At 46.7% G+C, this 13040-nt stretch overlaps 1 long non-coding RNA gene across 2 annotated transcripts in view; it reads right to left on the bottom strand.

The window, feature by feature from the left end:
- Positions 1-428: 428 nt before the first annotated feature.
- LOC309531032 overlaps positions 429-13040 on the bottom strand; it is a 91787-nt gene continuing 79175 nt past the window's right edge. The window contains exon 5 of one of the 2 annotated variants that reach the window (XR_014219012.1): positions 429-486. This is a non-coding gene — a long non-coding RNA (uncharacterized lncRNA). Of the gene's footprint in view, positions 487-12495; positions 12507-13040 lie in introns of those variants that run through there. The other variant, XR_014219013.1, reaches the window with a different exon arrangement.

Genomic DNA, 13040 nt, shown 5'->3' with positions numbered 1-13040 from the left:
ATCTATGTAGTCACTAGATGGCTGAATGGGAGCTGTAACACTCATGCAAGCCAGTAGTGTTTTAGTTTGTAGACACTATTAGAAATCAAAGGAGTTATGCTTCAGAGCTAGCTTCCGCGTTATTTATACTCTGCTGAATCTGGTGCTCACAATGCACAGTTGTGGGTCCAGTGCACTGGGACCTGTTTTCCAGGATTGGAAGGTCTCTGAAAGTGCTCCAGACGCCTAGCCCAGTCGGGGCAGAACCAGTTATTGAGCCCAGTCGCTGACATCAGTTGAAAGGCGTACTGACAGTAATGGCCAACAACTGGGAGGACTGGGTTAAAATAGCCTGGATAACTCAGTGGTTAGAGCAATGTTTCCCAACCTTGGGTCTTCAGCTGTTTTGGGACCACAACTCCCATCATCCTTAGCTAGTAAGACCAGTTGTCAGGGATGATGGGAATTGTAGTCCAAAAACAGCTGGAGACCCAAGGCTGGGAAACCCTGGGTTAGAGCATGGTGCTCATAATGCAAAGGTTGTAGGTTAGATCCCCGCATGGGACAGCGGCATATTCCTGCATTGAAGTTCTATGATTCTGTCAAATTGCTTTGAGATGCTGCAGGAAAGTGATTAATAAATGAAAGAATAGTGGAATCCTCTCTATTTCGCATTGTGTGGAGGCAGGAGGTGGGGGATACAGATCTTTCTCAAAACTGCATTTAAAGAGTTCCTGGTGTTTATGTTTATGTGTTGCTATTCTTCAGGTTTCAGCCCCCTCCTCTAGAAGTTCAACTTTGAAAAGAGTCTTGGAGATGGGATCATGGCCGCATCTATTCCTGTCTCCAGCTAAAGATACAGTGTGCAGGCTGCTCTTTCATGTGCTACAGCTGGCGAGTTCGTTTTGAGCTGTCGATGACATATTATAGGACAATTATGTATTTCTGGTGTCTCTTTAACCATAAATACCCACCCCCTTTCTTCCTTTGCCTCTCTATCAATGCAGGCCAGGCTACCACTGAGCGAATTAATACGGCGCACAGCAGGCAGAGTGGAAGCTAACGTGTAATTGTGTGCCTGTGTGGGTGGGCGAAGGAACGAGTAAACAAATGTGCACATCTGGAGCAGCCCAGACTTCCCACGGGGAGCATTGCCTTGCTTGGAGGTGCATTTCATTGTTCCCCCATTGGCCCGTTGTGCAGGCATGCACCTGACACAGGTTTGGGTCCTTGGGCCCCATCTCTAAATTTGTGTGAGCAATGAGATGGAACGGGTCTGGCCTGCGGCAAAAGGTCACAACAAAATGGTGCTTCATAGCTTCAGCCAGCCACCCCGTTTTCCAGAATCACTCCGTTCCATTTCCCCTCTCCACAGCTTTCGGTTTAATTATATTAATTGTAAATCGGTGCTTTCTATAAACTATCAGGCTTTAGACCAGTCCTGTCAGTGTTGTTAAGTGTTTGCAATTATCTTTCAAATACTCTATAAAGCCCTTTTGAAATGTTTGATCCCACTGGTTTCGGATTTTCCCGGTCAATTTCGCCACCTCAGCATATTCCACCATCTTTGTCTGCCAGTCCTGGATCATTGGTAAGTCTTGTCGCTTCCATCTCTGTGCGGATAAAACTCCTGCTGCAACAGTTGCATACCTAAACAGTTTTTGGTCTTTCTTGGGTATTTCCTCGCCTATTATTCCTAATAAAAATGCTTCTGGTTTCCTGACAAATGTACTAAGTAAAAAATAATAATAATAATTAATGAGTTTTGCTATTTGCAGTCCAACCTAGCTCATTGAATAAAGCATTATGAGCTGGGATGAATCTAATTCAGCAACAATAGCTGTTATAGCAAAAACAGTGAAACGTTCTCTTTGTGATATACACACACACACACACACACACACACACACACACACAGCTCAGTATGTGCACTTCATAGATTGACAGGGTGCGCTTTTATGAAATTTCAGAAGGATGGAAGCAAGGCGAGGCAGGGGAGGGGAGGAAAGCAATAAAAATGCTTTGATAAAATGAAATGCACTCTCCCCCCGCCCCAAGCTCCCTTCGCCTCCCTGCGCAGCCTGCAATAAACGCTCTCCACCCTGCAGAGGTTATGGAAGACCTGAAGTGAGAGAGAGTGAGTGGCTTATGAAACATACTAAGAATGAAAAATCATTGGGGGGGTGGAGACGGAGAGGTAGAATTTATAAATCCAAAGGGGACTTTTGTTGCAGGTTTTCGGTACCCTGAGTTAACTCTCTTTTGTTTTAAAGTGACAGACCAAGGTCTTGTCTGATCTTTGCTGGGGATTTATTTGACTCTCATTCCTCGCCTCTAGCACTCTGTAAAGGTATGTATTGCTTTGGTAGCGTCACCGCTGTCTGCCACACAAGGTGTTTGTGGTTCTTTTATTGCAAATTTCAGCATCCCCCCCTTTGGGCATATTTTCACAGCCATGGATCTGAGATTAGACGCGGCAGGAGAGATTTTGCTGACTGCGTTATTCCAACAAAAAGGACCACCACCCCCACCCTGAGTGCCAATAGCTTTGCAAAGGAGTGCTTGTAATTCTGACAACCCTTCCCATCCCCACCCCCCTTAGAATAGAATCATAGAATCATAGAGTTGGAAGAGACCACAAGGGCCATCGAGTCCAACCCCCTGCCAAGCAGGAAACACCATCAGAGCACTCCTGACATATGATTGTCAAGCCTCTGCTTAAAGACCTCCAAAGTAGGAGACTCCACCACACTCCTTGGCAGCAAATTCCACTGTCAAACAGCTCTTACTGTCAGGAAGTTCTTCCTAATGTTTAGGTGGAATCTTCTTTCTTGTAGTTTGGATCTATTGCTCCGTGTCCGCTTCTCTGGAGCAGCAGAAAACAACCTTTCTCCCTCCTCTATGTGACATCCTTTTATATATTTGAACATGGCTATCATATCACCCCTTAACCTCCTCTTCTCCAGGCTAAACATGCCCAGCTCCCTTAACCGTTCCTCATAAGGCATTGTTTCCAGGCCTTTGACCATTTTGGTTGCCCTCCTCTGGACACGTTCCAGTTTGTCAGTGTCCTTCTTGAATTGTGGTGCCCAGAACTGGACACAGTACTCCAGGTGAGGTCTGACCAGAGCAGAATACAGTGGCACTATGACTTCCCTTGATCTAGATGCTATACTCCTATTGATGCAGCCCAGAATTGCATTGGCTTTTTTAGCTGCCGCATCACACTGTTGGCTCATGTCAAGTTTGTGGTCAACCAAGACTCCTAGATCCTTTTCACATGTACTGCTCTCAAGCCAGGTGTCACCCATCTTGTATTTGTGCCTCTCATTTTTTTTGCCCAAGTGCAATACTTTACATTTCTCCCTGTTAAAGTTCATCTTGTTTGTTTTGGCCCAGTTCTCTAATCTGTCAAGGTCGTTTTGAAGTGTGATCCTGTCCTCTGGGGTGTTAGCCACCCCTCCCAGTTTGGTGTCATCTGCAAATTTGATCAGGATGCCTTTGAATCCATCATCCAAGTCGTTGATAAAGATGTTGAATAAGACCGGGCCCAAGACAGAACCCTGTGGCACCCCACTAGTCACTCTTCTCCTTTTACCTGGGTGGTTTCGTATTTGAAAAGTGATCAGTTGGCCAGGGCTGGTTATGGAGAGCATATGACGACCCTTGTGGCAATAGCTCCCCTTGCTACCAGTCTGTTTCCAGGCACGATTCGAAGTTCAGCTTAGGATATATAAAGCCCTACATGGCTTAAGTCCAAGCTATCTGAAAGAGCCTATTCCTTCGGATGAACCTGCCCTTTTGAGATCTTTGAAGGAGGCCCTTCTCTCAGTCCCACCACCCTCACAGGGACACTTGGTTGTGGTGGGACAGGAGAGGGCCTTCTCGGTGGTGGCTCCCAGACTTTGGAACTCCCTCCCTAGAGAAGCCAGACTGTCTGCGTCCTTGTTGTACTTCCACCAGCTGGTGAAGACTTCCTGGTTCCAACTGGCTTTGGGGAACTGACTGTCGCAAATTCTCCACGGCACTTTAGCAGAAATGCTCAGAGTTCCAGGTTCTTCAGTGCAGTGCAGTATATTTATTGTGAGCTATAGATATACAAACATACAATAATCTACAGGCTATAATACACGAGCAGTTCATATGGTCAAACAGAGTACTTGACGGCACCTTAAGGCAAATAGGAAAACCTTTCTATCTCTCTATCTCTTTCTGACCACACTCTTCTACACCATCACCCTACTGCTGGACAGGTTTCCCTTTTAAACCGATGACAGCCAATCAACTGACAGCACATTGCTGCTGAGTTTTTCCGACCCAGCACTTCCATAGGAAGTATTGCAGGCTGATTGCATCAGCCCGTTGCATCAGCTAGCAAACTCAAGCCTGCAGACTTACTATCTGACACAGCATTCTGTGAATCCAGACACTTACTGCTTTTAATGAAAGGGCTTGTGCTGTGTTGTTTTCATTACATGTTTATCTGTATGTTTTCAATAGGTTTTATATTTATATATAGGGATGGTGCTGTGCTAACAATCTATTTGTTTTTAATAGACAGATAGGCAGATAGAGCAGCGGGAAACAAACTTGCACCATCTTTCATGGGACTGCCCTTCCAATAGCTGAGATAGCTGTCATATCACCTCTCGGTCTTCTGTTCTCCAGCATGAACATACCGAGCTCCTTCAACCGTTCCTCATACGGCTTGGTTTCCAGACCCTTGATCATCTTGGTTGCTCTCCTCTGCACACCTACCAGCTTTCAATGCCCTTCTTAAACTGTGGTACACAGAACTGGGCACAGTGCTCCAAGTGTGGTTTGGCCAGGGCAGAATACAGCAGTACTATTACTTCCCTTGATCTGGACACTAGACTTCTGTTATTGCAGCCTTGAATTGCATTCACTTTTTTTCTCTCTCAAGCAGGAATCCTACCAACCCCCTACCTGTAAAATGCCTGGGATTGAACGTCAGTCAAATCTCCACTCCAGATGGGGCATAGAGATGAGCTATCTCACATCTTAGCGCATGGGATGCTAGTCCCTAAGACAATCCTGGACTGAAGCCATTTGCACACATCTATGAACCAGCATTTAAGGACCAATGTAAAAGAGGAAGAAAGAGGCTGTTTCATTAAGTCTCCGCAACTATGGTTCAAGGCCGGTAGAGTTGAGAAGGGGAGGACTTCAAGAGAAATTGCTTAATTGGCTTTGATGAAACTATTAGGCAAAAGCGAGGCTGTCTTCTTGAGTTTAAATAGATTGGCGCTGTTCCTTTCGGGCATGGATTTGCTGCCGGTGATTTCAGCAGAAACAAACCCAGGCCATTAACGTGAATTCCAAAGGGAATTGCCAGGAGGGCTAAAAAGTCCAAGATAAACATGTCAGGTTACATAAGCAGGCTCCTCCTTGTTGCTCCCCTCTTCCCGATTCTCTCTCTGTAAACAGAAACCTGGCACAATCATTTGAAATAAGAACAGTGGGCTGGGGGGTGGACATAAAAGCAAGCTTTAGTATTTCTCCTCTAGTGGCCTTTAGGACAGCCACTGTCTAAAGCAGCAGCACTGCAAGAGCTCCGAGCCCATGATGTAATTTCAATGGCATGCAAATTTAGCATCCACACTCCCAAAGGAAAGACAACACAGTGAGCTGAAGCTGCTTTGCCATGATCTGATGCACTCAAGAGTTAGCACAGCCCATCAACAGGGTCTTCAGAATTACTCCGACTGGAAGACACGGGTGGCACCTGGTGGGCGGGGAGTGAGAAGGCATCAGCCCCACCACCAGTAACCTACCCACACCTATTGCTAGACTTTCCTGTACATTCAAAAATTATATATAGTAGTCATGGGAGACTTCAATTATCCTGATGTCTGTTGGAACTTAAACTCTGCCAAGAATGTAAGGTCCAACAAATGTCTCCGTTGCCTCACTGACAATTTCATTCCCCAGAAGGTAAAAAGAGTAGCAAGGGGAACATCTATCCTGGACATAATCATCAGTGAGGAACTGCCTGATGAAGTGGAAGTTCTTGGAAACTTGGGAAGAAATGATCATTTTCCCCTGGGTTTCGTGATGCACAGGCCAGGGAAAGCTGAGTGTAGTCAGACATGTACTCTTTAAGAAGAGCAGTGTACACATGCCTGCCTACATTAATATTGCACAGTTTGAAGTGACTGGAAGCATAAGAACTGACTCATGTTTTTGGAATAAATCATTATCGAGGACCATAAAAACATTATTCAAACTTTTACTTGGCAGAACACTTTAAAAACAGAACATAAGCATCAAACATGCATCCCAAAATATTCACACAATGTCTTGTGTTGTCTAGCACAGGCTCAGCAATTTAGAAAACAGGAAATAATCCAATCAGGTCTAGAAACAGAGGTCTCTCTCTACCCCACAGCCTACATTTCAGCCTCTATTGGCCTTAGGCTGTTTAGTCTCCCTTCAGGAGAGCTTCATTTACATGCTCACTCCATGGGCTTCGGGAGACAGAAGCACAAAGCAACTCCCTTTCAAAATGGAGATTTGCAACTCAATACCTTCACCGCATGATCAAGGGTTACATTCAGTTTACAGTTACAGATAGGTAGCCGTGTTGGTCTGCCATAGTCAAAATAAAAAAATTCCTTCCAGTAGCACCTTAAAGACCAACTAAGTTAGTTCTTAGTATGAGCTTTCGTGTGCATGCACACTTCTTCAGATACACTTCTTTTGGGTATCTGAAGAAGTGTGCATGCACACGAAAGCTCATACCAAGAACTAACTTAGTTGGTCTTTAAGGTGCTACTGGAAGGAATTTTTTTACAAGAACTAACTTAGTTGGTCTTTAAGGTGCTACTGGAAGGAATTTTTTTATTCAGTTTACAGCTAGAGAACAATCAACAGGTAATCATTTACCCATTTAGGAGCTCAAAGCCCCAATGTTAGCAATAGACATTTTGCCATTTTGCATTTTTAAACCTTCAGTTAAATCAATTATGCTTATCACACATACACATCAAGGTGGGAAAGTCTGGAAAGGGGGCTCTCCTCTGGGCCCTATAGGGATCCTTTTTGGCAAGTTGTGTTTATACTAGAAGCGATTGGACTTTTGTAAGCTTATTTCTTTATTGGGAAAGGTCCTTGCTGCAAGCCACTAAAATCATGCTCTTGGTTGTCTGGAGAGGATGCCGAGAATAAACTCCAAGCAAGGGTCATAATTTAGCACTGATTGAACAGGACCAAACCTCCCACTCCAGGGTGAACTGAGAGGATTGGAAAATCCTCAGCCACTTCTGGCTGGGAATTGCAAGTGGGAGGTTTATGAAATCCCACAGCCTGTTTATTTATCAAGCTCGGCCAGCAGACATTTTAGAGGGTGTTTGTGGGTGGTATCAATGTGATTGGACTGAAATTGGCGACAGGAGAACAAAAAGGCTTTTCTGAATCAGCAGGGACCAGCAGGGCAGACCTTTACTGACCCTCCAAGTGTCCCTATTTTCCAGGGGCAGTCCCAGATTTACAGAAACTGTCCTGGTTTCTCTTTTGATCCGAGAATGTCCTGCTTTTCCTTGTTGTTGTTGTTGTTAGTCATTTAGTCGTGTCCGACTCTTCGTGACCCCATGGACCAGAGCACGCCAGGCACTCCTGTCCTCCACTGCCTCCCACAGTTTGGTCAAACTCATGCTGGTAGCTTCGAGAACACTGTCCAACCATCTCATCCTCTGTCGTCCCCTTCTCCTTGTGCCCTCCATCTTTCCCAACATCAGGGTCTTTTCCAGGGAGTCTTCTCTTCTCATGAGGTGGCCAAAGTAGTGGAGCCTCAGCTTCAGGATCTGTCCTTCCAGATTGCTTTTCCTTCGGCTGTCCCTATTTTCATCAGATCAATGTTGCTGGGTATGGAGTTATCCGACCCTGCCCCCCACCCCAAGCCATCTGAAGGCAGCCCTGTATACAGAAGGTTTTTTTCTTTTTAATGTTTAATGTTTTATTATGTTTTTATATACAGTCATACCTTGGGTTACATACGCTTCAGCTTGCATTTTTTTGGGTTACGGACCGCCGAAACCCGGAAGTACCAGAACGGGTTACTTCCGGGTTTCGGCGGTCGTGCATGCGCAGAAACGTTAAATTGCGCTTTGCGCATGCGCAGAAACACCGAATCGCAACCCACAGGCACGCAGGCGTGGGTTGGGAACACTGCAGGTTGCGAATGTGCATCCCACACAGATCACATTCACAACCCAAGCATCCACTGTATTCTGGATTTCACCCAGCGTGGCTGGGGCAACCCAGTCAGATGGTAGAATAGTAAAATAAATAAATAAATAAATAAATAAATAAATAAATAAATAAATAAATAAATAAATAAATTTTTATTTTTTAGGGTATGCATTTAGGAAGGGCAAAAAGGGATAACCACCAACCCCCTGGGTGAGGTAACTGTTACGTGGGTTTGTAGCTGGATATTGACAAGCTGGAAGGTGTGCAAAGACAGGCAGCCAAGATGATCAAAGCTCTGGAAACCAAGCCTGATGAGGAACGGTTGAAGGAGTTGGGGTTGTTGTTTGCCTGGAAAAGATGAGAGCAAGGGGAGATATGATGGCCATCTTCAAATATCTAAATGGGCTTTAAAGAAGTAGGAGGGTCTGGAATGAAGAGGGAGGCAGAAGTGGAAGAGGAAGAGAGTGCTTCTGCTGTTGCATGCCCTCCATGTAATTGTGTTTGTTCTTTAATCACAAAGTAACAGTCGTCTGGCTGCGAAATGACTGTCACTGCCACAATCGCCCTCCTCCTCCTCCGATTCCTTCCGATTTTTTTTGGCAAGTGCTGCATCTAGTTCAAAGGCAACTGCCGGGTTATTAATCATGTCTGTCAGACAAGGGCTGCAATCATTTTTTCTGCCTGGAAACAAACCAGCCGGCTGACTTGCACAGTTTTAAGATGCGACCGCGATTATTCTGCAGAAGCACTCGGTGGCTTTCCTTGCTCATTGTTAACAGGAGGACCAGAAGCTTCCCCTCTGCGTAACGAGGAACCAGAAGTGGCAGAGCAATGGCTTTAGAAATAATAACTCAAGTAACATAATAATTCAAAGGGAAAAATCACTTTGTGATTTTTGCACAGCACATCCACATCACGATTTGTGATATATATATATTGTCAGGTCAAAAACTATGAAACCAATATCACAATATGGACTTCAAACCAGTTTTGGACAATATATTGTTATATTGCCCAGCCCTAGTGTGGGAGTCATAAAGCCACGGCAAAGGCTTGTAATATTGCAGGGTGCCCCCTGACCTCGGCTGACCAGCACTCTGAGCTTTACAATATATTGGAATGTACTGACCTTAAATTGAGTTGTGTTTCCTCTGGGCAGTGATGACCCTATTTGGCGATGGGTGGGTTTAAGCCATGACCGGATGTAGGTAATGTGAGACATTGGCAAACGGCCATGCAAGAGGAGAGAACAAAGGATAATAAAAGTTACTGGAGAGAAGAAGTTCGAAAGGAGCTGCCCTCCATCCATGAAAATATTGCTGGCTCTCTGTGTCTTTATTTTATGCTAAACTGCGCCATTTGTGACGGCTGGCTCCGACACCCTGGTAGTTAGGTTGTATTCTTGCGTCCGTGACACTGGCCTAACAAAAAAAAAATCCACCTCATTTTCTCCCTGCATAAGCTTCTGTTCTTTCCAAGATTTCAGTGGGAGAAAACCTGTGGAGCCCGTAATATTGGTGGGACAGTGAAACAAAATCAGATACTGCCACTTTGTGAGTAACACTGCAGGATCCAGCTATCAGATGCACTCTTCCTATATACAGCACCAGCAACAAACCTCGCTTGCAAAGGAGTTGATCCATATTCATGGGTTGGTATCATTTTAATTTATGAGCATACTTAATGTAGCATGAGCCTTCAGTTCACCTACTTAAACAAAGGTGTGCATTCTTTTTCCTAGGAATGAAAAAAAAGAAAAGAAAACATAGATGAAATGTTTATTCCCTCAGGGACAAACCATTGGCTCTGAATTATTTTGCTCTCATTTTAATGTGTGTGAAGTTTCCGAGGGAGGACAGTTTGCTCACTGTTGGAAATCCAGGTTCATTTGTTTCCCATTACCATAATAGGACAGGAAGTTTTAATATTGCAAGCTCACTGGCTTTATAAATTGAAGGCCTTTCCCCGAAAACAGAGGCTCGTTGAGTGACCCTGTTGTTTTTCAGCTGCACATTGCAGGTTGCCAAAGAATTTGTACACTTGGTGCGTTGTTCACTTCCTGCGTTCAAGCAGCCGGACACAAGGCTTACCATCACTTCTGATATAATGGTATATACATAAGCTTGTTCCCCATCATCTCTAAGCCAGGGATGGGAAGAGCTGCAGCCTTGTAGATGCTGGCGAACTGTAACTCCCATAATTCCTGACTGCTAGCCATGCTGGCTGGGGGCATGGGACTTGTAGTTGGCTGGCTGTTCTGCCGTTGTGTCATTGTTCTGGCGAGTATGGAGAGTCCAATAGCATGCTGCCTGGAGGAGTTGGTGAGGACGGACAAGCTATAATTTATGGATTGCTCCAAAGGTGTTTTAGAAGCAAGAAGCAAGAAGACCCTCTCTTGGGCTCAATTTCATTGGATTTAGTATATACCATGTTTTTCTGTGTATAAGAGCCCTATTTTTTAAAACCCAAAATTAAGAAAATAAGTTGTTTAGCTTTTTTTGGGGGGGGGGGTCTGTCAATCGCTCACCGCTTGCCCGCCACTGCTGATCAGCAAACCCCGGAGGTAATAAAGAAAGACAGGCATTTTACCACCTCCATGTGAACTCTGCTCCTGGCCCTAAGATCTACCTAAAGATTAACAAAAGCTACATCAAAGCTACCTTCTTATTTTTATGTACCCAGGATGCCTGGTAAGCAACTGGTCTGTGCTAGAATGCTTTATACGTGACTGTCAGGCATAGAGAAAATGGGGCAGAGATGCAGAGGCTTGTGGGAGTGATCAGAAATTATGTCAATGACCCAAACCTAGTCAAAGCGGTGCTTTCACCACTGACACAATGGCTTGCTTCATTTTTCATAATTCCTCATAGCAATCCTACATGACCACTACACCAGTGTTTCCCAACCACTGTTCCGTGGCACACTAGTGTGCCTCGAGATGTTGCCTGGTGTGCCGCGGGAAAAATTAAAAAATTCGAAAGATTTTTTTTTTTAAGTCAAATTTTCGATTGGGGCGCCATCACTAGATGACCCCTGGGGTTCCCTCCCTCCCTCCCGCTCTGCGCCTCCCTCCTCCTCCTCCTCCGGGGAGGCCCTTCCTGGAGGAGGCCAAGGCTTGGCGGCTGCCACTCACTCACTCGCTCGCCCACCCGTCCCTCCATCCCTGCACCCGGCCTCTCCCCCTCCGTCCCCGGCGCGGGGGCTGCCGGGATCCGTAGTCCCCTCGCCCTTGGGCTCCGCGCCCGTGCGGGGTGCGCGAACTACGTTTCCCAGCGTGGCCTGGCAGGCCGGGCGTTTTGTTTGAAGCGCTCTTCTCCCGGCCATGGAATGAGCGCGGCGGCGGCGGGCGGGCGGGCGGGCGGGCAGGGGCTCTTCCGTGCAGACCCTGCGCAGCCTGCCTGCGCCCCCGCGGAGATCGGGTGGCAGGATGGAGCCCGGGGATCCCCGCGGAGGCGGAGCGGCGGAGGCTGCCCCCCAGGTAGGGCTGTGTCGGGGGGGGTATTTTTGCAATGCTGCATCCGCGTCGGAGGGGACGCATCGGACCGCAGGGAGACCCCTTGGCGGGCGTGCAAGGCATTGCATGCGTGCAGGCGTTGCATGGAGTGCAGTGCAATGCAATGGCAACGCGGCGCCCTGCATGCATGCATGCAACTTCCACCGGTGCTCCGGACTTGGCAGGTGAGGGGGGTCCCCAGTGGGCGGCAGAGAGAGCCGGGAGGGCGAAGGGGAGCCGGGGGGAGCAGCGCTGCTCCCCGAGCCGAGCCCGGGGGGAAACTTCGGTGTCGTTGCGCCGGGTGTTGGAAGCGGAGGCTGGCGGGGGCCCCTCACCTGCAAAACCTGGTCGCCTCTCATATATTTCGTGCATTGCATTCATCGCCCGCTTTCTCCTCCAAGGAGCTCCCGGGGGCGCGCGTGGTTCTCCCCGTGTTATCCTCGCAACAACAGCCCTGCGAGGTGGGTCAGGCGAGTGGCCCAAGGGAGCACCCAGGGATTGTCCTGGCCAGGTGGGGTGATTTGAACCCTGCTCTCTGCCCGGTCTTCATCCTCATTTAGCCCCCACATGTGCATGACTGTGCATGACTGAGGTTTTCCCCCCTCGTCTTGGCTATGGTGTGAGTCTGTGCTGTTAATTAATGGGGTTCTGCCTTCGGAGAAGATGAGCCAGCCCTCAAGGAGGTGATTATGTAATTTGCTAGCAATTCATGTCCCTCCCGGCGTGACGCTGCGCGCTGACGTCACGGGGTTGTAATGGTGGTGTGCCTCGAGATTTTTTTCATGAAACAAGTGTGCCTTTGCCCAAAAAAGGTTGGGAAACACTGCACTACACCTTTACTTAGCAGCTACTCTCCAAGGTCTCAGGAAGAAGGTCTTCCCCATTATCATTTAACCTTAAAGCTACCTGTGCCTTTTAATTCAGGAATGGGGATCCCGTGACACTCCAGATTATGCCAGACTCCCAACTCCCATCACACCTGACCATTTGCCATGCTGGTTATGGCTGATGAGAGTTAAGAAGTCTAACAACATCCAGAGGGCCACAGATTCCCCACGTTTTAACTAGAGATGGCAGGGATTGAACTTGAAATCTTCTGCAAACAAACTACATAGACTATCATCAATATGCTATTATTCTGCCACTATTTTTATCAGATGCAAACTTTAAAAAAAAGTTAAAAATGCTTTACTTACAAAATGTTCCAAAGGTCAGGTTCATGCATATATCTAAGCAGCAGCAATAAGAACACAGGCAGAATACACTTGGGTAGAAAATAAAGAAAGAAAGCTTCAAACATGGGCTCTAAGATTGGAACTTGCTTAGGTACATCTGTGCCATGCAACTGATGCAAACT

Source organism: Podarcis vaucheri (assembly GCF_965113315.1).
Source record: "Podarcis vaucheri genome assembly, chromosome: 1".
Lineage (NCBI taxonomy): Eukaryota > Metazoa > Chordata > Lepidosauria > Squamata > Lacertidae > Podarcis > Podarcis vaucheri.
Note: the sequence above shows the minus strand (reverse complement) of the source record. Positions and strands in the feature narration are given on the sequence as shown.